General features: G+C 40.5%; 1 pseudogene; it reads left to right on the forward strand.

Annotated features, from left to right (window-relative positions):
* Nucleotides 1-15,622: 15,622 nt before the first annotated feature.
* LOC132677174 (zinc finger CCCH domain-containing protein 14 pseudogene) lies at nt 15,623-17,993 on the forward strand (annotated as a pseudogene).
* The last annotated feature ends 6,629 nt before the right edge of the window (nt 17,994-24,622 follow it).

A 24,622-nucleotide genomic window follows, 5' to 3' on the forward strand; every position in this document is an offset into this window, starting at 1 on the left:
GGACCTTCTATTTTAACCCTGTTCTTATTTGAAAGAAAGCAGACACATGTTATGAAAGCACAGGGAGAAGAATACTGTGCTGACAGCTTTACAAAGAGGGATAATAACCAAGCTCAAATCCAGTCATTCACCAGCCATGTGACCAGTGGCAAGGTATTTCCCTCTTTCCCTTATAAAATAAGAGTGTCAACCCATGTTGCATCTAAGATGTTTTCTAGGTCTAAACTTGACCTAGAAAAGTCCCAGATAACTATTTATTTTCAACAAAGACTGGGAAAAAATGACTCCCCTTTTTCTCCGATTTCTCAAGATGCCCTCAACCCACCTAGGTGAAGAACTTGGAACATTAAGAGACTGGACCTCCCTTTTATGCTTTGGTTTTCAAAACCCAGTCACATTAGTGCCTTCTATGAAGAGAGATTTTAGAAAACAAACAGTAAGTTTAGAAAAACATGGTGGAGCCCTGTATGCGTTTGAATTCCTACTGAAGCTTTAGGCTGGAATGAGCTCCAAAGTCAGCACCCTGTCTCTATCCCCGCCCCCTCACCATCCCTTCCTGGGTCCCACAGGCCTGTCTGTGCCACCTTTGGGAAACACTTCTCTCTTTTTTAATTATTATTATTTTTAATGTTTATTTATTTTTGAGACAGAGAGAGGCAGAGCATGAACGGGGGAGGGTCAGAGAGAGAGGGAGATATAGAATCTGAAGCAGGCTCCAGGCTCTGAGCTGTCAGCACAGAGGCCGATGTGGGGCTCGAACTCACAGACCGTGAGATCATGACCTGAGGCAAGGTTGGAAGCTCGGTCGACTGAGCCACCCAGGTGCCCCACCACTTCTCTCTTTTATACCCCAGGCATTCTCAAAGAACTGCTCATCTAAGTACCCGTCTCATTAGAATATTGTTTGTGGCTTCAGTTGCATTAAAGACTTATCTCTTTAAATAATCAATCTTCAGCCAAAATTGTGTATCTAAACTCAGCTTTGTTTGAGGGCCAAGTTGTAAAAGTTCCTTCTTACTTGTCCCATTTCCCTTTTCTTGTCATTTTTAGGTCATTGTTTTCATTACACAAACAATCTTTGTTTCCTTCTCTGAATTGCTTGGCCCTCCCTGAGGACCAGCCTCCACCCCACTTCATCTCTGTTTCCTTTCCTTGTGCCCCACTCCTATGGCCCTACCGTCCCTTGACCATTTGTCAACAGGTGAAATCTTAAATAAACTATCAGGAAACCTCAGGGCTTAAGAATTTCAGGAAAGATTCACCTCAGCCCCCTTCAGGCCCCAACTGATGATCAGGTACAAAGTAGAGTCTGCCTGTCTCTTCACGGGCCAACAATTGATAAAATAATATATTCCATTTGCACAGATTATTTTTTATGTTCTCACTTGTTTTTGTTAATAGGAAAAAGAGGATAGAGTATTGAGAATGAGAGAAAGAAGATGGAAATGGAAAAACTGAGCAAATGTTTTCTCAGCTCATCTCTGAGCAAATTAAGAAAAGCTGAATCAAAGTATAACTTGCCCTTTACTTGAACCTCTGAATTTGCTCAGGGATAAAAAGGACTGACATAATTGTATCAGAGTGAACTAGTGAATGTTCAAAGTGGACAAAAATAAGGCAATAAAGTTCTGTATGAGAAGCCAGAGTTGGGGAGTGATAGCTCTGGGTACAAAGAGGGTAACCTACTCCAAGTATCTATTGATGTGCATTTAGAAGGTTTGAGGTGGTAGAAGCTAACATCGTTAATGGTGTTGCAGGAGGGAAAATAGCAGAAAAGCATCTGGCTTTTGTGCTCCAAATACCCTCAGTACCTTTGGTGGCTCTGTTAATCTTCTCAGCACCATTTCTTAAGAAAGTGTGAAAGCCCCGTTACCCATTGTTCAGCAGTGAGAATTAAGCTTGATTCTCTTAGGATCCTCTTCCTTACTTGCTGCTTGGTTTGACTGCTTTAATTGAGTGTGTGTTTGGGGATTGGAACTGGGAAAATGAGATTTTCTTTGAACATCAACTTTTAGACCTGAATACTTGAAAAGAGGAGGAAAAATCAGGCAAGTATTATAATCAATAACCATTCACAGATACACAGACAAACAGACACACACGCACAATTTCGTCGTGGTCTGGTTGAGGGAGACAAAGGCAAGCTGAGGGCAAAGCACAAGCTAGCAACCCTCCCCTCCCCCACACCCCCAGGTGGGACTTCTGTGATATTCCTCAGGCACTCTGGCTGCCCAAGAACAAAGGAAAGGAAAAAAAAAAAAACAATGATTAACTAATAGAGGTCATAGTCCTGCAGGACAGGAGTCTCCATTGATGAGGTTTTTGAGGTGATAGTGAGGTTCATGGGGTCCAGAGCTGACAGTCAAGAAAGAATTCTTGAAGACGTTTTTGGTGACAAACGGTGATTTTATTAAAGCATGGGGACAGGACCCGTGGGCAGGAAGAGCTGTCCCAGGACCATGAGGAGAGACTGGTTTTATACTATGGAGTTAGGGGGAGGTAAAGTCCAGGGAAAGTTTCTAGTGAGATTTTCATATACTAAAGAAGACTCCCAGGATACTAGAGGCCTAGCTATTGTCAAGCTAAGGTTGTTTTTACCTCTAGCAAAACATTAGCATTAAGACAATAAAGAGTTCCTGGATAGGGGCGCCAGGGTGGCTCAGTTGGTTAAGGGTCCAACTTCAGCTCAGGTCACGATCTCACAGTTCATGGGTTCGAGCTCCGAATCGGGCTCTGTGCTGACAGCTCAGATCCTGGAGCTTGCTTTGGATTCTGTCTCCCCCCTCTCGCTGTCCTTCCCCCACTTGTGCTCTGTCTCTCAAAAATAAATAAACATTTAAAAAGTTTTTTAAAAAAAAGAAAATAAAGAGTTCTTGAAGAAATGTTTTACTCTGCTAGCCTTAATTATTTATCAAGGGTTGCAGGTTATAAGGAAACTGAGTTCTATCTGCCATTTCCTTCTGCCTTTGTTCCCCACATCACTATGGAGGGGTGATAGAGACTTAGGTCCTGCAGGACTATGATCTCTATCAGTTAACCATTTGTATTTCCCCTTTCCTTTGTTTTTGGGCAGCCAAGAGTGCCTGAGGAATATCACGCATATCCCACCTTGGTAGGGTGGGGTGTTTGCAGCCTGTCAGTTTGCCTTATGCTCCCTCATCAACCATCATTTACAAATTACAAATACCTTAGTAAATTATGAGAAAAAATCAATCTTATCAATAGCCTAATCTCCAGAAACCCATAGATCCAGTTTCCTAGAGCCCTAACATCACCCTCCCCTCCAAAGTGATGTTGGGAACAAAGGCAAGAATGAAATGGTAAATAAAATTAAATTTCTTTATAACCTGCAGCCCAGTGACAAATACTTGAAACAGAATAAAACCTTCCTCCAGGAACTCCCCACTGTCTTAGTGTTAATGACTTACTAGAAGAAAAATAACTTTAGCTCAGCAATAACAAGGCCTCCAGAATCTTATGAGCCATCTTTAATGTATGAAAATCTTTTTGGAAGCCTCCCTTTTGCCTTTACTTCCTCTAACTCCATAGTGTATAGCTTCTCACTCCTCACAACCCCAGTGCTGCTGTTTCTGCCCATGGGCCCTGTCCCATGCTTTAATAAAATCACCTTTTTGCACCAGGACATCTCAAGAATTCTTTCTTGGCCATTGGCTCCTGATCCCCATCACTCCAAAACCACATCAGTCTAGTTGATATTCAAAGGGTGATGCCTAGACCAGAAGCATGAGCTTCACTGGGCACTTGTTAGAAATGCAGAATCTTGGGCGCCCGGGTGGCTCAGTCAGTTGAGCGTTCTACTCTTGATTTCAGCTCAGGTCCTGATCCCAGGGTTGTGGGCCCACATCAGAGCATGAAGCCAGCTTGAGATTCTCTCTCTCTCTGTCTCTCCCTCTCTCCCTCTCCGTCTTTCCCTCTGCCCCTCTGCTCTCTAAAAAAAGAAAGAAAGAAAGAAAGAAAGAAAGAAAGAAAGAAAGAAAGAAAGAAAGGCTCCACCCTAGACCTATGGGCTCAGAAACTACATTTTTTTTTTTTGAGAAGCACAGTCCTACAGCCATCCGTAAAAGGAGAAAGAGGGGCACAATATAATGACACAGAAGGGAGACGTGTGATTGGGGAGACTATCCGGTGAATGCTGAAGAACATTTGCCTAACCCTATTTTCAGCCTGTCTCGAGAATAAAGTAGGACAGCAATTAACACATTGCTCTTTGTTGTTTTTAAGGCAAGTCTGAATATGTCATTATCATCCTAAAAGTTCAATCTGAAATTCCAATAGTGCCTCCAGCAGACAATGGTGTTTCACACACACAATTGTAAAAATCACCCAGGGAGGCTTTCCTCAAGCAATATAACTGGGTCTCACATCATGGCACCCAGTCCAATCAATGTTGTTTTTCTAAGAATAAAATAAACATTTAATTAAACATAAGCATAAGCATAAACACACATCTGCTCTCTAGTTGCTAACTGAAGCAATAATACATGATTTCGTGTAAAATGAAAAGAAATGACATTGGTATCTCTTTCAGTAAATAGTTTTCAATTGCTGTTTAAGCTAATTGCTTTATTTCCATAGAAACAAAACTTACCACAAGCCTTTCCTTAAAGTCAAAATAGCCTTCCAGAACTCCATGGCTTCAGCAGCACTTTGAAGCTCGAGGGCTGTCTGGCAGAACCTCTCTTCTTCTTGCTAGTGATACCATTCAGTTTACACTCTTCTGTGCTCCAGATACCCCCACGGCTCCCTTGTGCTCCACTGGGGCTTTGCTAGTTGGAGAGTAAGCTTTCACATACCAGCCCCTATCATAAAAGCCCCCTCTCCACCTTCGCCTATTCTGCAGGCAGCTAGTTCCTCTGATGAAACCAGACATTCCAGCTTTCTTTTTCTCCCTCCAAGACTCCAAGCTCACCTTGAGATTTTCCTCAGAATTGATTTCTGCATTTCCCTTGCTTTTCCAGAGACTTCAGAAATTGGCTTTTAATTAAAGGAGATGGATCATTTTCCCCTCATGAACATTTTTAAAATAGGTTTTTATATCAACCTACAGACTAGTTTCTCTACATGATGATACAAACCATGCTTGCTTGAAGTAGTCTCCATTGGCACTGCATATTGAAATGGCAAATTATAGGGAAATGTTTTTGTGTGCGTTTTGCTTTATTTCAACATAATTATTTGCTTGTAAAATACATGAGAGGGAGAAAAATTTCATGAGCATATTTTCAAGATCAGAGAGCTCAGCAGCAGGATTGGGATCATCTGGCCTGAAGATAAAATTTCTTATCCCTACAGAGGTTAATAATATGTGCCTTGGGGGCACCTGGGTGGCTCAGTCCATTGAGCATCTGACTTCAGCTCAGGTCTTACAGTTCTTGGGTCAGGCACCACGTTGGGCAGTACAGAACCTGCTTCAGATTCTCTGTCTCCCTCTCTCTCTGCCCCTCCTCTGCTTGTTCTCTCTTTCTCTCCCTCTTTCTCTCTTTCTCTCTCATAAATAAATAAGCATTAAATAATTAAAAAAAAAAAAAAAGAATATGTGCCCTGGAGTTTATGTCATGGTTCAAAGCCTGACTTTGCCAAACTATGTTGGCAAATTGGGCAAATTACTTACATGTGTCTTGGTTTCCCCATGAGGACAATAAAAGAACCAAGTTATTAGTGTCATTGTGAAGGCTGAGTTAATACGCATGAAACACCCCGAATACCTAGCATATAGCAAGCACCACATAAATAATTACTATTATTAGGTGCAGACTACCAGGGGGAAAGAATGAAGCAATTCTCCCAATATGTTCAGTGCTATACTTGAATTCACCATAATTCTAGGCTTTCCATAATGTAATTTCTTACTTTTTTTAAATTATCTGGCAGCCTTGCCCTCAAGAAGTTTGAAGCATTTCATGTTATCCCCCTACCAATTATCAAGGTAATATATGCATACATCCTTTCTGGAATATGGCAAACCTGAGGAACAAATACTATAGCTCACTTAATTATAGAAAAAAAATGAAGGCCAGCCCCTGCCCATCTCTTTTGATGCCCAGCCAAATATTCTTTCAATTAAAAGACAGAACTTTAAAGCTAGTTCAAATCTGTTTTGACATTGGAAGGGTGGAGAACTTCTGGTTTCTAGCTTTTCTATTATTTGAACTTGCCTACCAATAAATAGTCCCACTGCTGGAAATCCCCTAAAAGGCTAAAAGAGAGATGACAGAGGCCTGCATGTGACTCAGAGGGCCTGAGCTAAGCCCATCCTGCACGACAGAAATCGGAAACATGCCCAGCCTCGTATTTCCCTACTTACCCACATAAAGGGGGCCAGGTCTTAGGTAACTGGGTGCATAGTATATGGCTGAAAACAGGAATATTTAAGAAACAGAAGAGGACCTACATCATCTTCTAAAAAAGCAAACAGGATGAGAGAAAAAGGAGAAATGTCTTTACTCTCTCTGGGAATTCTTGGTTTACTGGAAAAACTGAACTGCTCGGAGGCCGCGTTGCTTTGGGTCCCTTATTCCCTTTCCAAGGCAATTGTTCTGTGCAGTGTGATCCACGTGCCCCAGAGTCAACCTTAACAAGTAGGCGATTCCCAGGAAAGGTTTTCGCCCCCCACTCCTTGCAAACCCTCCAGATGGTGGTGCTTCTGTGAACTGCATTCAAACTTCTGCCTTCAGTGAATGGAGCTGGAAATCTTTTGAGAACATGTTCCCTGGAGGGTGATTCTGAGACTCCTTGCTTCTGGTGTCAGCCAAGACCAGAGAAACAAAGCAGGAGCTGCATTGGAGAAGGAAAGAGACTGACGTATAGTTGGGGAACTGTCTCCATTCCTAGCAATTGGTCCAGTTAACATCGGGAGTAGAGGCTTCAGTTGGTTCTCATTTAATCTGAGTCTGTTTTATTGCAATATCCTGCACAAGCAATGGTGCTTTGTAATCAGACCCCCCAAAGCACAGCCAGTTGTTCTTCCTTATGCTTTGCTCAGAGCTGAAATACTCCGGCAGGGAGGTGAGGCATGTGCCCCAGTCGGGGTTTGGACAACCCCTGCTTTGGTTCCGGGTTGCAGCATGCCCCATGTGCTTCATGCTTCCTCGCCTATGCAAACACCACCACAGTCTGGGAAATGGGTGTCTGCCTGGCTGTGAGTCTGCTGTTGCCATCCCGGGTGGGCCAGCACTGTAGGTTTGGACTCACTCAAACACCTCAGAGCACTTCTCAACTGTTTTGGGTTCGGTGAAACCCTAAAGTGTGTTTGGCCTGCTCATTCCCCTCCTTTTCTCAAACCCCTGCGTGCTTCGAGGGAAATTTAATCCATATGTTTCTGATACATTTACACTTAACTCATCAAAATATTGTTTTGTGAAAACCACTGGATGTCCAGGGCACTTTAGGAGTGCTTTCAATGGAACTTTTGAAAGCTTTTTTTTCTTAGAAACAGGAAGTCACATTTGTGCCAAGAGTGAAAAGAACTCGAACCTCAAAAAAAAAAAAAATGGAATTCTATCTGGAGTTCCAAATCCACAGGTTTCCAGGGGGTTCTAAACTTGGCAAACCATTGCCTGGTTTGCGAGCCGAGGGCCTATAAACAGAACCTAGCTAGCATTAGGTTCCACATTCTACCCGTTGAGCACACCCACTTCCCTGCTACAGTATGTGAAATATAAAATGTTCTCGGGAAGGGGACCATGGTGACAGTGCTCCACAGAAAAGAAACCCTTAAGTGTTTTGGTAGGACCAGCAAAACCAGTGCAGGAAGATCTGAGCTGCATCCGTGCCTTGGTGTGAATTTGATTGTTGCAAGTGCTGGGTAAATTATAGGTTCCCCTGTCTGCCTAAATCCTTGCTTTTTAAAAATAGAAAGTGAGAGATTTGGGCCAAAGGTGCTTTGTTGCTGCAGAGCCCAAAATGAAAACCAGGGCCAGGAGCTTCAGTTGTAAAACCAGGAGTTTATAGCTGCAGGAGAGAACAAGGCTTTCCCCTCCCAGGGCTATAATTACTATTACTTTGCATCAAGGTCTTGCCAAGGGGACAGCTCGCAGGCTCTGCCCTCTCACCCTGCCTGCTAAGGGTTTCATTTTCCTGCCCAGGGTCTCAAACTGAAGCCCATTAGAGACAAGGTTAGTCATCTGGTTTCTCCCAAAATTCATCAGTCCTCTGCCAGCTTTGTACTTTAAGAATCTCATAAAAGCTATCTCACTATTACTGTCCTGACATGATTCTTTACAACCACTCCAAATTAAATACTTTTCATCACAGTGAAACACAACTACATTTTTTTGCTCAGATCTGGGACAGATCTAGCTATTTTCCTCTAAGACCCAAGGTGAAGGAGAGCTTATATCCCATGTTTGCACCCCTCTTCTTGCAGACTGGCTTCCCAACCCAATGCCTCAATAAAGAAGCTTCATGGCAATCTGCCTTCATCCGGAGCCACCTGAGAGTGACCAGAGAGGCCTCAAAAGTTCCTATGAGCTCATTCCACTGAACTTTCCTATAGTTTAATGGACTGGATGCTTGTGTCCCCCCAAAATCCATAGGTTGAAACTCTAATCCCAAGGTGATGGTTTTTGGAGATGGGACCTTTGGGAGGCCATTAGGTCGTTGAGGGTGGAGCCTTCACAACTGGTATTAGTGCCTTTATAAAAGGGACCCAGAGAGATCCCTCACTCTCTTTCCACCATGTGAGGACGTACTGAGAAGTCAGCAGTCTGCAACCAGAAGGAGGGATCTCTCCAGCACCTGCCCATGACTATGCTGGCACTCTGATCTCGGACTTCCAGCCTCCAGAAATGGCAGAAATTTATTCTTACAGTGTAGAAGCTGCCAGCACTTCGTTATAGCGGCGTGAACCAAGACACATGGCATGAGAGGCAGGTCTTCCCCAAGCAGCAGAGTACTATCCTCTATCTTTATGATACAGCTGCCAGCCCCTTCTGACAGGAAGCAACTTCTTCTTTGTTGTGTCTCGTCCCCACCCCATGCGTGCATTCAGATATATATGCATTGTCCACAGATGCTTTGCCACCCATCAAAAACTGTAACATTCCACATGTGTCTCCCTCATTCAGAGCATGGCCAGAGGAGCTCTTTGTCAACATCATTCCCCGTGTCTCCTTCTCCAAAATTTGGACACTTTAATGACTCTGGCACCACATGCATGCACTGAGTTCTCATTTAGGGATGTGCATGTATTAAACTACACACACACACACACACACACACACACACACATGGTGTGCCTACTTACAAACAATATACATGCTATGACCACATCTGGACTGGGAAAGCAGCTGGCTAGATGGAGATGCTGGAGATGCTGGAGAAGGTCCTCAGTTTGCTTCAGTCTTGGCTTCATCCCCCATACACAGGGCCCCAGTGAGTGCACATGGAGAGGAAAGGCCCTGTCTAGGACTCCAGGCACCTTCCTGTTTGCTTGGCTGCATTTGCACAATCTCTCTAAAAAATCAACTGTCTCCCCTTTCAGCCTCCCCCGGGGGAAGGTTCTGGCAGTCCATGGGAGTAGTGTGTACAAGGTCTGTGAAATGAAAAAATTCCCAGGAAAACAGTTTTGGCCCAAGCCACTTTCTGTTAACCTTGGGTATGCACTTTTGATTTGAAAGCAGGAAAAAAGAAATGCCATATTGTTTCCTCTCAACTTCTCTTACCTTGCTTGGCATGCCATTTGCCAGTTCAGACCACCTATCAAGCAGACCTGCCTTGGAAGAAAAGGCTCTCTGATGACAAGAAAATCCAGAAATTTGTGAAGCAAGAATGCCCTCTAATGGAAATGCAAAGGACACCATATAATTCACAAACTTATTTATCTTACCTGGTGCCTATTTTTAATCGAACTGGCAATAGCACTGCTCCAGACTTTAGATCTTGGGCTCACAGTAACATTTATTTGCACATGATTCTAAAAGAATGAATACTTCAAATGATCATAATAATGTCTATCTCTAAACCCTGGGATCTCATACACAATGTTTTGAGAAGCTCTTTGGTGTTATTCTGGTCTTCTATGCCATTCCAGCCTCTGTATCCAGCAAACTATCCAGTCATGCTATGGTAAAGTAGTGCCAAAAAACCAACAAAAACTATTCTACAAGTGTCTAAGTGTGTATAGGTTTTGTATAAAGATAGCTCCTCTTAACAATTTCGCTTATATTTCCATTTAAAAATGTTTCCCTTACTCCGCATCCATGATGGTTGAGAAGTGTACATCCATGCTTAGTTTCTTCAAGTTCAAGATGGAGTACCCAATTCTTTCAGACTCATATCCATCTGGTAAATGTCTATTTTCTTTCATAAAGGCATATGTTTGCCATTGAGACAATATCACTTGGCCAAGAGCACCTCAAAGGCCCTCTTGGTCATACAGTGTTGGAGGATATGAGTCTAAACATAGCTGTGTCAGGCAGCATAGGAAGGTTTTGTTCAGACTTGCTGACTGCACTTACTGAGAAAAACCCACATAGGCATTTCCCAGAAAGACTGATGATTAGCTCAAATTGAACCTAGGATAAGGCTAAATCCTTCTGGGTATTACATATCTATTTCCTCTCTTAGCCAATTAAATAATTAATACTAAGTGGTGCAAGGGCAGTATTCTTGGCACTTAGCAGCCCATGTCTTAAAGGACTTCCTATCTAGAGTTATTTAGCCATGATGATGGCTCAGGCAGTAGACAGGATCTAGCCAAGGTAGGACTTACTCTACATACCACCCAATCAGAATCCCAGAATCCAGGCCATGGGTGGAAATGCTGACCATGGACTTCTGAGGATGGAGTTTTCTGAGCTAAAAGCTGCAGAGATCAGTGTTGGCAATTTAATGTCATCAGAATCAAACCACATAGACACTGCTGCCTTCCCCCAGTAGGGCAGAAAATTGCTGTGAGGCTTATGGGTTGGTGGGTATTCACTTGACTTCTGACTGGACTAGTCAAACCTGAGCCAGTAGGAGTGTCTGCTCTACTCTCAGGTTTTGATTACTGGTCTGGTCTCTAACTTTTGTGATTCAGAACATCAAACAGCTTGGGTAGGGGGCTTCTTTGGAAAGATTACTATCTAATCTTTCCTGTAAAGATAGATCTCTTGCCAAAAGTCTTAGGCATCTAAAGCCATTGCTGGAGGAGGTAAGGATGAAGACTACAGTATCAGTGGGACCTAGTTACTTAACATTAGTGCACATGAGCAGAAAACATGAACTAAGCCACTGCCATTACCATAACCACATCTTGGCTGACCTGAGGCAATTGCTTGCCTGCCATATGCTTCGGTCCTTCCAGCTCTAAAATGAAAACAATGACTTCAACTCATGGGTGTACCAAATGGTTAAGGAGACCAATTGCCTCCAAATGAGTAGACAATTTGCATTTTGTTGGTCAACTTAGAGAGCTTTGGTCTTGAAACATAATAATGAACATGATATTCCATCATTCTCAATTCTGCTGTTGTTGATTTACACAATAGGGAGGCACATAACTAACTAGTTCTTGTGTCTACCTAAGTCTCTCGTGAAGGACATTACCCTCTCCTGATTTCTTCTGTTGAAAATCACTCAAGTTGGAGTGATTTGCTTTTGAATGAAATAATTCTTGTTTAAACACTGGCAGTGTTTTTCACTGAGAAGACCCTATTTCAAGTTCCACTTTACTTTCCAAACACCTTTCTAGCAGGATAGGTCCTCTAAAATCATTATCCAAAAGTTGAAGTATCCATGAACAGCCAACACCACAGTCTGTCATTTGTTCTGGTGTATTTTAGAGGGCTCTGAGTCTTTGCTGAAAAATTTCATCTTGTTGTGATATGAAATTCTGCCATCAGAACACATTTCACTGAACTCAACATTACATTCTCTCTCTGTATTTTAAACTGTAAATGCACCAGGCAGGGTGATATATCAACCAGCAGGGTAAAGTTGTAGAGAGGAGAGAATGAATTTTGTTTGACAGCAAACTAGAACCTCCTTGGTCCCTTCTTATAGGCCTCCCCTTGCTTTAAGATAGCACAGGGGCAAAGGGCCTGGAGTCCCAGATGGAAAAATATCCTAAGGCTCCAGCAGTGAACAAATTACATCTTTGCCCTGGCTGAGGCCTTAGCCCCCAGGGCAGAGTCCAACATGGAAGACAGTGAGAAGCTGGTCATCGACAAAGAAGGCATAACATAGATGCAGTGCTGTAGGTGAGGACTGCAGGTGATTGTTTGAATACAATTCAGGCTTGGGACTTAAGAAGCAAAATGTAGGTGGCCTGGCCTCAGAAGTACATAAAGAACCATGTGGCAAGATCCTTAGATGACCTCTGCCCAAAGTTAACTCAATATGGATCCAGCAAAATGTTATTCATCCCTCATTTTTAAGAGTGACATAGTCACTCACCGACTCCCAAAGGCCTGGAATTAATCAAACATCAGAGAGAACAACAAAAAATTGTGTTTAAGTAATACCTGGTGATGGTCTATAAAGCTTACAGTGGGGAGCCCTCCAGTGGCCATTGGAAAAATTGAACCTTGATCAGTTTGGGCATGAGAAAGTCTCTTAGAAAAGATTCAATCAACATCACAGACTTGCCTATTAATTATCCCCAGTCATGTAACAGCATCTAAGACTAAGCTGAAAGAGATCTCAGAAGAGGAAAGAGAGTCTTGCTATCCTGAGGATATGGGTCACAGCCAGGAAAGAAAGTTGACATTGATATTGGCTGCTGAAGTTTGTTCTGGTTCGTCCACTTGCAAAGTGCATAGCTTTGGGTTCTTTATGCCCCTCTCTGCTTCATCAGCTCCCTGCATTGTTTCTTTCCTGTGGCCCTGTTATGAAGATTCAGTGAAATCAGGACTCAACCACTAGCACACAGAAGGTATCCTAAGAATGCCAGTTCTGTCCACTTTCCCCAAGATTATAATTTATGGTTGTACCACTAACGTTGGACCTTACAGAACATAACTGTTTTCTTAGTTGTCTACTTCTTTGATTAAGAGATGTCTTCTCAGCTAGCTTGATGACTGGATCTTCACACTTCGTTGCATCCACTAAGTGGTGTCTATCTGGTACGTGGTGAGCACCAGGTGAATGTTGGTTATGTTTATATATATAACAAATATTACCTCAGAATCTACTGCATGAGGTACTTTTATTTGGATTGACCTGCATCCCCAGCAAAAAGAGGCACTCTCTTGCTCTCTTTTTTCATTGACCTAAAAACAAAATCTCATTTAAGGAATTTTGGGCTAAGATAATGATTCTTTCCAAGGACCAGTGTGGACACTGAAGGATTAAAATTAACCTTTTGCTACAATGGATGAAATATTTCTATTCATCAAAAATCCTTTGCTTCAGAGACGAGAAGATGAAGATACTCTGAGAATGCCAATAAAGAGGAATATAGCATATAGAACCAGCTCTATAAAAGGTTGACAGAACAAGTAAAAGTAGTAAAAAGATAAGAAAGAAAGAACGATGGAACAGCAGGACAGATAAGCTCAAAGTTCTGAGCATTATTGCTCACTCTCTGCATATTAGTATATTATGCCATAGACCTTGAGCGTGACTCATTGGGTAAGTGTCAGGCCTGGCATAGAACTGAATAGGTTAGGGGCACCTGGGTGGCTCAGTCGGTTAAGTGTCTGATTTCAACTCATGTCCTGATCTCGCAGTTCTTGAGTTCAAGCCCCATGTCAGTCTCTGTGCTAACAGCTCAGAGCCTGGAGCCTGTTTTGGATTCTGTGTCTCCCTCTCTCTCTGCCCCTCCCCCATTTGCACTCAGTCTCTCTCTCTCTCATAAATAAATAAACATTAAAAATTTTTTAAAAAAGAACTGAATAGGTCAAAGTTCAGAAGGTGATATGATTAAAAAAAAAAAGAAGAAGGTACAATATGAATGAAAATGTCCATAAGTCTCTGGGGTCGAGCGTGTTTTCACATTATTATTTGTATGTGGCAGATTGTATTTTCTAAATATTGTCACAACAATATCTCCCATCTCATTTGTTCTTCTGCAATGTGACCTTGCTGTACCCATCAAGGGGTATAGTCTAATTACCCTTCCTTTGAATCTGGGTGACTTGTGGACACTTATAGTGATACATTATAACAGAAGTAACACAATAAACTTTCAAGGCCAGGTCACAGAAGACAATGCAGCTTCCATTTTGTTTGGTTAAACCTTGCACTTGGAACCCTAAACTTTCATATCAGAAAGCTGATTACACTCCCAGCTCCACCCTGAAGAAGCCACATATTGGTGCTCTGGTCAACTGCCAGTCCTGTAAGAGTGAGCCATCTTGGACATCCAGCCCAACTGAGCTTTTTTAAGATGACAGAAGCCCAACCAACATATACCTGCATAAGTGATTCCAAATAAGAGCTTACCCAGATGAACCCTGTCTAAATTCCTAACCCACAAGTCATGAGCACAGTAAAATCATTGTTTTAAACTGCTAAGTTCTGGGATATTTTGTTATGCAGCAACAGTATCCAGAACAATATGTGAAGTGGGTGGCTGATCATTCCCATTTTAAAAATGAGAATGGCTTCAGATCATTAACATGCACTAAGTACTGGGAATTGGTACGAAGAGACTTAAGATGTAAGCCCTGTATTAATGACCTCTCAGACTACTAGAGAAGATGACTTGTAACGAATATGGTATGTGGAGTCATGAATAATATGATCAAGGCACTACAGAGATGAGGAGAACAAGATTGTGTTAATTCGTATGATCAGAGAAGGATTCTTACAGGTGGTGACATTTGAGCTTGACTTTGAATGATATGATAGACCTCTTTTGAAGAAGAAATAATATAAACCAAGATCTAGAGATTGGGAGTAGGAAGTGTTTTTGTGATAGTGAAGTCTTCAAGCAACTGAACATTAGCCCTTTGACTTCCCACTCCCTTTCTGATTATTGTTTACTAATATCTAAAGTTAAGTTACCTATCAGGAAACCATCTGAACAATTTATTTCACCAGGAACAGCAGCAAGACTTTGAAAATGCCCAGAACTACCAAGAGACACTCCTTACAACATCTCTAAAGTGAGATTTTTAGGGTTTTAAAAAGAAATTGTGTGTGATATGCTAGAAAAAGTCTTTGCAGTTGTCCTTGGAACATTCAAAAGAGAGCTAAAAAATTCCCATTGCTCTACTCTGTTCAGTATTTTATACGCTAAGTGTTTATTTAAAAAGTAGCATAAGTCAACCTCGAACCAATGGCAAATATTCCTTATATCCCAAGACTTGATATCTGAGATATTCCAACTGTTTGTTGTTGTTTTAAGACCATGGTTTTATTTTTTTTAATTTTTTTTTTCAACGTTTTTTATTTTTATTCTTGGGACAGAGAGAGACAGAGCATGAACGGGGGAGGGGCAGAGAGAGTGGGAGACACAGAATCGGAAACAGGCTCCAGGCTCCGAGCCATCAGCCCAGAGCCTGACGCGGGGCTCGAACTCACAGACCGCGAGATCGTGACCTGGCTGAAGTCGGACGCTTAACCGACTGCGCCACCCAGGCGCCCCTAAGACCATGGTTTTAGGCAGCGGCGGAGCTGCAGGCCGGGAGCCGGCGCGGGTCTCTTGGTAAGTGAAGAGCCGTGCATGGCTGAGCCCGCCACCCGCCGTGGAGCCATGGAGATGGGCGCCGAGATTAGCCACAAGATCCGGAGTGCCATTAAGGGGAAATTGCAAGAATTAGGAGTTTATGTTAGCTTCACGGTGTATTAGATAAACTTCGTTCTGTTACAACTGATCCCTCCAGTCTCAAGTCTTCTGATACCAACATCTTTGATAATAACATGTCTTCAAACAAGAGCAGTTTCGGTCGGGGAGACAAGAGAGGGCCTGAAGCTGCAGTGCCACCCCTCGCAGTTGCTAGCACAAGACCTGAGAAAAGAGATTCCAGGGTTTCTACTAGTTCACAGGAGCAGAAAACCACTAATGTTAGACAGAGTTATGATGATGGAGCTGCAACCCGTTTAATGTCAACTGTGAAGCCTCTGAGGGAGCCAGCACCCTCTGAAAATGTGATTGATATTAAGCCAGAACCAGATGATCTCAATTTTGTGCAGGAGAATCCCTTATCTCAGAAAAAACCGACAGTGACACTTATGTATGGTTCTTCTCACCCTTCTATTGAAATTGATCCACCACCTGCAAGTGGAAATGCAAATAGTGGTGCTTATTTAAACAGGTTGCAATTTCAGCAGCAACAAAACAGTATTCATGCTGCCAAGCAACCTGATAATACAGAACAGCCGGGTATATGAAACAGGACGTTTGTGTGAACAGGAAGTGATTAACAGCTTAGAAGAGACTTCTAGTCCCTTCTTCAGAAACAACTCAGAAAAAATGAGTATTGAGGAAGAAAACTTTTGGAGGAGAAAGTTGCCTGTGGTAAGTTCAGTTGTTAAAGTAAAAAAATTCAATCATGATGGAGAAGAGGAGGAGGAAGATGATGATTGTGGGTCTCATACAGGAAGCATCTCCAGCAGTGTGTCAGTGCCAGCAAAGCCTGAAAGGAGACCTTCACTTCCACCTTCTAAACAAGCTGACAAGAATCTAATTTTGAAGGCTATATCTGAAGCTCAAGAATCTGTAAGAAAAACAACTAACTATTCTACAATCTCACAGAAACAGATACTTCCAGTTGCTCCCAGAACTCGAACTTCTCAAGAAGAATTGCTGGCCGAAATGGTCCAGGCGCAAAGCAGGACCCCCAGGATAAGTCCTCCCATTAAAGAAGAGGAAACAAAAGGAGATAATAGAGAAAAAAGTCAAGGAGCTCCACAGAGGCAGTTGTTATCCCGACTACAAGTCGACCAAGTAATGGCAGAAACTCTGCAGATCAGTCAAGATTACTATGACATGGAATCCATGGTCCATGCAGACACAAGATCATTTATTCTGAAGAAGCCAAAGCTGTCTGAGGAAATAGTAGTGGTACCAAACCAGGAGTTGGGGATGAAGACTGCGGATACCCTTCGGGTACTTTCAGGACACCTTATGCAGACACGAGATCTTGTACAACTAGATAAACCTGCAAGTCCCAAGCTTATAGTGATGCTGGATGGTGTCCCCAGCCCCCCAGGATACATGTCAGATCAAGAGGAGGACATGTGCTTTGAAGGAATGAAACCTGTAAACCAAACTGCAGCCTCAAGCAAGGGACTCAAAGGTCTCCTCCACCCACAGCAGTTGCAGTTGATGAGCAGGCAGCTTGATGACCCAAATGGTAGCTTTGCAAATGCTGAGATGAGTGAACTGAGTGTGGCCCAGAAACCAGAAAAACTTCTGGAGCGTTGCAAGTACTGGTCTGCCTGTAAAAATGGGGATGAGTGTGCTTACCATCATCCTGTTTCACCTTGCAAAGCCTTCCCCAATTGTAAATTTGCTGAGAAGTGTTTGTTTATCCAAATTGTAAATATGATACAAAATGTACTAAACCAGATTGTCCCTTCACTCATATGAGTAGAAGAATTCCAGTACTGCCTCTAAAACCAGTTACAACACCAGCACCACCTCTCATAGTCAGCTGTGCCGTTATTTCCCTGCTTGTAAGAAAATGGAATGTCCCTTCTATCATCCAAAACACTGCAGATTTAACACTCAATGTCCCAGACCTGACTGCGCATTTTATCATCCCACCATCACTGTACCGCCGCGACATGCCTTGAAATGGATTCGACCTCAAACCAGTGAATGACACTCAGTGCTACTTGGGAGAAGGTTGTGGAGTTTGAAAGTTTCCATCTACTGATGAAAGATACTCTGCAGAACTTGTCAAATCTTTGAAACTTGGAATATATATTGCTTTCATAATATGAAGTTTATTGCCTATCTGAAGTGTCTAATTTTTCTAGTTTGTAAGTTTATTAAGTGGTTTTAACATTGGGTGTTTTTTGTTGTTTTGACTGTGAAAAGACAGTTTAAAGGAAAAGCTAAATTCCATTAAAACATTTGAGGCTTGTTTGTAAAAAAAAAAAAAAAAAAAAAAAAAAAAAAAAAGACCATGGTTTTAAAACTCAAGCCAATCTTTATTACATGTGTGACCTTTTAACTTTGAAAAATAAGTAATTCCTTCTCTTCCCTTTTTCCTCTGCCACCCTTGAAAATACCCCCTTTACTACTTATGAACTTACAGCCATATCCTAGATGTAAGGGTTTTATTTTTAGTATTGAAGGAAACATTATAAAATAAAACTGGAAAATGCATGAGAAATAAGCAAAGGCCATTAGTTTTTTAAAAACTATTTAAATGTCATGGCCTTTAATGCCTATATTATAACGAAAATTGTTTTTTTATGCAGTGACAGCAATTTGGGGAAAAAACACATTTGGGAAGAAAAAAATCTAAACAAAGCTAATATGTCTCAGAACACAGTGACTAAGAGGCAAGGGTATCTGAGGGTCCATCAGCTAGAGCTGTTCCAGTTTGGCAGCTACTAGCCACATATAATTATTTACATTTCAATAATTAAAGATAATTAAAGATAAATAAAAAACAATTCAGTTCCTCTGTTACACTAGCCTCACTTCAAGTGCTCAGTAGCCACCTGTAGCTAGTGACTACCATGTTAGATGGGCAAATATCAAACATTATATCATTGTGGAAAGTTCTATTGAACAGCACTGCTCCAGAGAGTCAGCCATTTTCTTTCATCGATATTCAGACAGAGTGTGGAAATGATTTGGAATGGAAAGGATCTAATAATTTTTGAATCACAAAGCACTACGTTTCTGCTGGAAGAGCACATTAACATCACAACAAAAAGCCTTATTTGTACACTAACTTTTGAAGAGGAGTTGATAAGTTTGAAATACGACTATAAAAATTTATTCATTTTGAAAATTTTCATCGATTTTTGGCTTGTAAGAATCCAAATAGGTGCTAAGTCAAGAAGCCAGTTTGAATTTTGAGGGCAGTTAGAAACTATAACTTTATAATATGTATGTTGAGTAAGATGAATATTTGTTCAGCTTCCCATATATCTACCCAGACACTAAGTGAAAAAAAATTGAAAAACAGATTTGTTTTTTTCTGAAATTAGTAGTAATATTCAATACATAGACCAAGTTATATGCTTTATTTTATATTTCAGCTTTCCTCAGCAATACATTTCATTTATTAATTTATTTATTTACTTATCAACAAATGTTTGACCATTATCTGTAAGTTTACATAATAAATTTTCTCTTCTCAAAAGATTTCAGCACATTCAAGAGACAGCAACCAGAATGGGGAAACCATGGCAAGTGGGAACAATTGAAAGAACTAGGAGTGTTTTCTCTTACAAAGAGAATTCTCAGAGAGCATACTGCTTTCTTAATACATGAAAAGGATTTTCCTGTGGAAAAGGCTTGAGACTAGTTCTGTGTAATCCTGGTGGAGAAGTGAAATCAGTGTGAGAAAGCTACAGAGAAACTGATTTGGAATCGATGTTAGTTCAAAACTAGCTAAAGACAGAATGGACTGCTTTAAAAGAAGTGAGTTAAAAGTCATTGATGACATTCAATCCAAGCTGGGTTTGTCAGGGATGTACTGCAAAGACTCCAAAGATCACAGGTATGATTTTACAAGGTCTTCTTTGAGGTCTTTTTAAATTCTGAACTTCTGTGATGCCAAGACTAATCTGCATCGCAGAAGCCTTTTGAATCATAATAAGTTGTTTTTTGATGTTCACTGTTAATGATTTTTGCCTAAGGCTAATGTATGTAATAGGTAGTATTTGTAGAATGATCTATTTTTTGATGATATTCACTTTTATAATCTAGTCACTCTATTCATATATCAAATTCAATCAAAATGTCTTCAAAAATATAAATGATAAGCATTAAACATATTGTATTGACTGCAATTTTAAATCAAGAAAATAGAATGAGTCACATAACATTTGACAACTCTGGGAAGTTTACCACACTTGGTCAATTTTTTTTAAAGTTGTCAGGTGGCTAACAAAGTGATTAGTTAATAGTGGATAGAAGTTGGTCAGCAAGATGAAAGACAATGTCTAATTTGGGCAGAAGAAAACCTGAAATGTTATCTGAAATACTGATAATGCCACAAATTATTTACTTGGCATTGCACAGAATGCATGTCTCTCCAACTTCTATATAGCTACTGACTTTATTGAAATCTCTTTCAAAATGTTAATAATTATCTCCATTTGAAAAACTAAATCCAAAACCATTTCTCTTTTAAGTGGCAGACTGAACCAGAAATCGAACTTAAAATTATGGGTAAATTTTGGAATATTCCAAGTTTTGTCAGAATCTGTGAAACCTTTTTTTTTTAATGTTTATTTATTCATTTTGGGAGTGAGTGAGACGTGAGTTGGAGAGGGGCAGAGAGAGGGAGAGAGAGAATCCAGAGAATCCCAAGCAGTCCCCACACTGCCAGTGCAGAGCCCAATGCAGGCTCAATCCCACAAACTACGAGATCATGACCGGAACCAAGGTCACAAGTCAGGCGCTTAACCGACTAAGCCACCCAGATACTCCTAGAATCTGTGAAACTTTTTAAAAGTTATTTTGAAACAAACACACTGACAGAGGAGAGGAACATGTTAAGCAATCAAACTGAAGCAGAGACTTTCCATTTGACTTATGAGTATTATCAGAGTTCTGTCAGAGTTTCTTAATATCCTTGTCTGTGCAGTGTATTTACTTGGAGTGAGTTTCATTCAATGGTATGAGCCATGAAAAAGTGTAATCTGTGCATTTTAATTATTTCATAACTGCTTAGTGTCATGTTAATAATTCTTATAATTATTAACTCATACTGAAAATGGTCTTTGATATATTCATCAAAAAGAAAGTTTTAATTTTTTTCTTCTTATAAGTACTGGTAAAAGAGAAGTAAAATTAAATACATAAATATCCATCAAAGGAGGAGTTTGATTAAAGGCACCCATGTTTTAAAAAGGAAGCTCCACAAAAATAGTACCCTATCTTAATTGAATAACACACATAAAAAAAATGCCACTAACAACTGTCTTCATTTAAATGATCAGTTTCATCTGAACTTTTATTTGTGTATGGATTTCTTGTCATTCATAGTTCAACAAATGCATCTCCATCTAACTAAAAAGCTTCCACAGAGTAAAAGAAACAATCAAAAAAATGAAAAGGTAATTTTGGGGATAGAAGAAAATATTTGCATATATCAAATAAGGGGTTAATATCCAAAATATATAAGGAATTGATGCAACTCAATAAGAATCAAAAAAAAAATCTGATTTTAAAATGAGCCAGCATTACTAATCATTAGGGAAATGTAAATCAAAATCACAATAAGATATTACCCCATACCTGTGAAAATAGCTGCCATCACAAAGATGAGAGATAAAAAGTGTTCGGGAGAATGTGAAGAAAAAGGAACCCTTGCACACTCTGTGGGAATGCAAATTGGTTCACTCACTATGGAAAACAATATGGAGTTTACTTTAAAAATTAACAATAGGACTACCAAATGACCCAGAAATTCTACTTCTTGGTGTATATCCAAAGGAAATGAAAACAGCACATTGAAGAGATAAATGGACTTCTGTGTTTATTGCAGCATTATTCATAATAGCAAAGTAAAGGAAACAACTTAAGTGTTTGTCAATAGATGAATAAAGAAGATGTAACATGTTGTGACATGTTCTGACAACATGGATGGACCTTGAGGACAGAGAAAAACAAATATAATATGACATCACTAATACAAATGAATAAACAATTGATATATGCAGCAAAATGTATGCATCTGAAAGTAATCATGCTCATGAGGCGTGCAAGATGGGGAAAGAATATGAATAAGGAATTGCAGTGGGGCCTATGGAATTTTTGATCATGGTAGATATTTTCATTATCTCTACTGTAGTGATTGTTTCACAGGTATATAACATATATTTAAAAACAAAATTGTAGCACCTTAGATATATACGTTTATTTTATGTACATTGTACCTCAATAGAGCTTGGAGAAAATCTCACAAATACCAACCCCCACCTCCAGCTATTAACTCCAGCTATTTTGATTTAATCACTTTTCCAAAACTTTTTGAAGCATTTATTCACTATTCTCTCATCTTGATTACCCTTTCCTTATGTTATTTAGGATTTAAACTTCTTCAAAGATCCAGCTCAAATTTTTTAGTTTTCATAAACTTTACCTATGACAACTAAACTAATTGGTTCTCATAAAGACTGAGTCTTATAAATTATTTTGTATATGCACTGAATGCTTTTTGTTATATAGACTTTTTTTTTTTTTTTTTTTTTTTTTTTTACTTTTTTAAATTGAAGTATAGTTGACACACAATGTTATTGTAGTTTCAGGTGATGCTGAGTGCTTTTTTTTCATGCTAAATAAATCATTCCCATAGTGAACAACACCTTATATTTAAGCTCCTTTTAAAAATATATCTTTTATGCTAAGTGAAATAAGCCATACAGAGAAAGACAGATACCATATGGTTTCACTCTTATGTGGATCCTGAGAAACATAACAGAAACCCATGGGGGAGGGGAAGGGAAAAAAAAAAAAAAAAAAAAAAGAGGTTAGAGTGGGAGAGAGCCAAAGCATTAGAGACTGTTAAAAACTGAGAACAAACTGAGGGTTGATGGGGGGTGGGAGGGAGGGCAGGGTGGGAGGGAGGGCAGGGTGGGTGATGGGTATTGAGGAGGGCACCTTTTGGGATGAGCACTGGGTGTTGTATGGAAACCAATTTGACAGTAAATTTCATATATTAAAAAATAAAAAAAATATATATATCCCATTATAAAAAAAATAAATAAATAAATAAATAAAAAAAATAAAAATATATCTTTTAAACTGAACTGCTTCCTGGCAACAATATGGTTAAATCCCACAGACATAACATTAAGCAAAGAAACTGTACACATAAGAGTGCATACTGCATCATTCAAAAGTTCAAGAAGAGGCAAAACAAATCTATGGCGATAGAGGTCAGAATGATGTTATATTTTGGGGTTACTGACTGGGCAAAGTAAAATGCTATGTCTGGGTTGCTGAAATGTGGGTGTAGTGCATATGTGTGCTTTGATATCATAAATGCACTTTTTCTTTGTTACAGTTGTTTGTACAAGTGTCCAAATAAGAACCACATAACATGAGCCGTTATTTTGTCTTTCAAGTCTCTTCCACTGGATCACTGACCTCTAAATTTTGTGCTGAAGAAACCAGACTGTCCTATGGGGTTCCCACAGTCCAGATTTTGCATTGCATCCCCATGATGTCAGTGAACATATTTCTTTTCCTCTGCCTGTCCTATAAATTGATTATTAGCTCTAGGTGTTCCATCAGATGCACTTTCAATTTCTTTGGCAACCTGGGTGGTGATATGTTCCTCCTTCAGGAGTTATAGGAGTTCTGTTTTTCTTTGTTTTTTTGATTTTAGCAGCTGTTGATGATCAATGACTAATTATTGGGGATGGCAAAATGATGACATTCTAACTCTATTATCCCTTCATTATTGAGAATATTATTGAATTTCAATGGGGAAAAATCACCTTTATTTTTTCTTGGGTTTCCCTTTTTTTTTTTTTTTTTTTGAGAGAGAGAAGAGAGAGAGAGAGAGCAGTGGAGGGAGACAGAGAAATCCAAGTAGGCTCCATGCCCAGTGCGGAGCCCTATGTGAGACTCAATTCCATGACCCAGAGAGGATGAACTGAGCCAAAATCAAGAGTTGGATGTTCAACCAACTGAGCCACCCAAGTGCCCCTCTCCTGGTAAATATTCATATATATTTCCCATTCTGATTGCAATCATCCATGGATGGCTTGGATCAGAGTAGACAGGATTTGGTCAGATTCAGGATAATTGCAAAATAGCTAACATTTATTGAACTCTTGCTCTTTTGGGGGCTTAACTCAAAGAATATATATAGCGATAACTATGTGCCAGGCACTATTACCAGCACTAACTTATTTTCAGTTCCTTTAATTTAATTATCACAGTAATTCTACTGAGTCGGTATTTTTGCTGGATACAGATTTCCTTCCTTCTTACATACTATAAGGAGTCCAGCTCCTGGCCAAAATCCCATGCATGCTATTCAGGCCCAACCATAGGTAATTACAAAGACTTTACCTGGCCGACCTCACTGGGAAAAGTTGCTCTCTCCACACCAGAGTTAGTCGCAGAGTACATTGCGTCTCTGGAAAGAAGTGCAGGCAAGGAAGACCCTGGGCCCCTCTGCTCTTATGCATCTTTGTATTTCTAGTCGTGGCAACTGCGTTTAGAGACGTGTTTATGTGGGGCTCTCAGCCTAGGCCTTCTTCAGGCATTTCTCCTTGAGGCCTCCTTACCAAGAGGAGGAAAGACTTGAGGACACTTTTCCCCACTTTGAATCCGTCCTTGGCACTTTTCCTCTCCCAGCCTTCCTCTTGTCGTCCTCCTCCTCCTCCTCCCCCTCCTCGGCCCCTAGGTCCACAAAACTGCAGGAACTTTTTGTTCAGGGATCCCTCCTCAGTGAGACACCCCCCTCATCTGTGCTTATCCACCTACCTTGGACGGGTGCACTGTTCCATGGGGGGAAATGGAATAGGAAAGGGTCAGCACTTTTTCCAGTTTTATACTCTTGCTCTCACCATTGCAGTAAGC

The sequence above is a fragment of the Panthera onca genome, chromosome B4 (assembly GCF_046562875.1).
Source record: "Panthera onca isolate mPanOnc1 chromosome B4, mPanOnc1 haplotype 2, whole genome shotgun sequence".
Classification (NCBI taxonomy): domain Eukaryota; kingdom Metazoa; phylum Chordata; class Mammalia; order Carnivora; family Felidae; genus Panthera; species Panthera onca.